A 3,443-nucleotide genomic window follows, 5' to 3' on the forward strand; every position below is an offset into this window, starting at 1 on the left:
TTCAGGATGCTGAAATTGTCTTACCACTTTTAAGTAAGCTTGAGAATGATAAACCGATACGACCAGATATCCGGGTTTACAGGTGAGAGATATAGATGTATCAATAGTAAAGTTACCATTCGACAGTAATTAGCCATTAAATATTCAATGAACCGATAGTGGAGATAGAATTCGGCTATCGCGAGCGCAAGAATCGGCTTCTAATGCCTAGTTCAATGTGTTGCGAAATTTGATAATAATTTAGCTTTTACTTCACAAGCTGCGCTTGTGTCATTCACCACACAGCGCACTTAGCACGAGACCGCACGCCTGATATAATATGGACAAGCACTACTCACAACCGCTACTCGTCGCCGTCATTACCCGATCGTCATGGGCATAACAACGCGAGAGCTAACGAAACCACTGTAACGCACGCGCCATAGCATTTTCTTCACAGCCCAAAACTAAACTAGTAGTGGCAACGAAGCAACATGCTAAAACAATGAACAGTGTGATCACCGACGCCAGCGACGTGCAGCTATTGATTTTCAACGCACCCAGGAAAACAAAAGTCAGACTTTGAAGTGATGAAGGCAGCCAGATCTGTTCGCATGGGACAGAGCTTGTGTGAAGTGTGGAGCGGTATACAGAGATCGTGAGTTTTTAACCCTGAAAAATAACCCACTACAATGGTGGAATGGACGGCATATTGTTTCCACGAAACAGTCTACTTAAACATGAACATGTGGATTAGTTGATCTTCCTCAAGAAAAATCTGCCCTTCAAAAAATGATATGGACAGTGATGAGGAATAAAAAATGAGGAAGCACAGACATAAGTGAATGACTTTGCTGTGTATTAGGTTGAAGTAATGATTATTGACCTGTCTGTCTAAAATGCCATGTTTTTATTCCCCCAATTATACCAGTCATAAAGATTAATTTATTATTTATTTATGATAACACTAGCAGGTTTGATTCTTTTTTTTTCTAGAGCTGCTGCATATAATATTTTTTGTTTGTAAGATGTTTACGTCGAAAGTTTGCACTTAAATTACTTACCTCTTGTATTAAAAACACCAGGAAATACATTAATTGAATTACTGCACTTTATTGTTGTCTGTCATTGGAGTTTTATTATCAATCCCATCTATCAAAATAACGGTCATATAGTAAGCCTTATTTAAGAAAAATAAAATAAAATAAAACATAACATTGGTATGAAATTTTGTTGTTCAATTTTGCTATATTAGAAATGGGGTCTTTTATATGTTTAAAATACTGTACAAACACACACAACAAATATTTACTATCGTATCGTTTTCACTCTATCGAACCGTATTGTTCTTACACTGTATTGAACCGTATCAAATCGCTCGGCCTTAAAAATGTATCATTTTTTTAATCGAATCGTAACATGTGTATCTAGATACATATCGAATCGGCTTCAAGCCAGAGATTCCCAACCCTACTTTTAAGTAGGGCTGTCAAACGATTAAAATTTTTAATCGAGTTAATCAGAGCTTAAAAATTGATTAATTATAATTATGCGCAATTCAAACCATCTCCAAAATATGCCATATTTTTCTGTAAATTATTGTTGAAATGGAACGATAAGACAAGACGGATGTATGTATTCAACATACTGCACATAAGTACTGTATTTGTTTTTTTATAACAATAAATCCTCAAGATAGCATTAACATTATAAACATTCTTTCTGTGAAAGAGATCCACGGATAGAAAGACTTGTAATTCTTAAAAGATAAATGTGAGTACAAGTTATAGTAATTTTTATAGTTTGTATATTGTGACTAAATATTGCCATCTAGTGTATTTGTTGAGTGAAACGCAATGTTTGGATACAGTGACTGAGTATTGTTTTGCACGGCTATTTTGATTGGTAATGCCAGCTCTCTTTGCATTGAGCGTCTTTTTGTGAACATTATATTTATATGAGAGATAGGAATATTATTTTTGTTGTGATTTCACTAAATGATACTGTAGCGACTTAACCGTTCTTAACTGCCCAAATGCATGATGGGAAGTTGTGCAACCATGACTGTGAGTGGTGGCTGTCAACGGTATATCTTCCCTGCGTTGTGCACAATACAGGGGGTTAAGAAAATGATCATCTCCTATCGTGGGTCTCCACGTCACTCACCACAATACTCTTAATTGTTCTGGAGGAGACGATAGAGCTAATACCAATTGATAACGAGGCTCCAATGAATGCCTTTGCCCACTCCACTTGTCTCTGCCTCTGAGCTCTCAAAACACATTAAACGGCGCGATTCTAGTCTATTAGCGACAATGCGTGAGTGGATCATTCCACGCATGCGTTAATTGCATTAAATATTTTAACGGGATTAATTTAAAAAATTAATTACCGATAATTTTGACAGCCCTACTTTAAGTAATATTATTTGCATTATATAATGACTTCAGTTATAAAGGTCACTTAGAGTGTCTTCCCATATTTTGTAAGGATAGAATTGACCCGACCATTATTGAGTGAATTAAAGTAATTTCATTATGTTCAGACTTACATTGAGCCCCTTTTGACTTGCTGAATGTGCCAGTCAATTTTTTCCCCTCAAACGCACGTTTGATGTGCTTGACCCCCCCCCCCACACACACACACACAAACAAACGCATTCACAGCCTGACAGAAATACAACATGCCGCCTCCTTAGTCCCCTTCGAAGACAAGGGAACACGCCGCTAATTTTGCTACTGAAAGTCCGACCTGCATCAGAGTTAGCATAACATTAATCTGTGTGATTTGTCGAACTCGAGGAGGAAGATGCGTTGAGAGAAATCCTCCTGTATGTTTTCTACTGTTAATGTTAATCAAACTAAGAAATGCAGTGAACTAAGAATTACTCCCTTATAAATAGTTAATTCATGATGAACAAGTTTGTATTTCTTCTGTATGTTAATATGATTTGTGTTCAAATTTTGCAATTTAAATTTGCTCATAAAATCCAGACATTTATTCTGGCAGTTTTCAAAATGTTTCTTTAGTAGTTTTTGAAAATAAAGGTTTGAATCGAACGGTTTATCATCTGAACCAATACACAGTTAGTATAAGTCAATACAGATTTATTTTGCATTGACCATTTAGCCTATCATTTTTTATGTTCATATTGGTGAGAAATGTAGCCCTGACACCAGTTCACCCAGTCTGTTTGGTCTTATAAATGTCCCTACTCCAGCAAAAAGTATACATGCAGGTTATGCTGTTATATCGTCCCTACCAATGTTTTGACCAAACCTACGCCATTGCCCTATTTTAATTCTGTATTAGAAATCGAGCTACGAGTTAAGTCACAGAATGAATTCCACTCGTAAATCAACGGCCCGTGTTCCTTTAACCTCTTTTTATGACGACATCTCCCTCTGGTGGACTGTAGCAGCACGGCAATTTCTCCTCCCCCCAGTGATCAACAAGCAGCCAGT

This window comes from Corythoichthys intestinalis, chromosome 16 (assembly GCF_030265065.1).
Source record: "Corythoichthys intestinalis isolate RoL2023-P3 chromosome 16, ASM3026506v1, whole genome shotgun sequence".
NCBI lineage: Eukaryota > Metazoa > Chordata > Actinopteri > Syngnathiformes > Syngnathidae > Corythoichthys > Corythoichthys intestinalis.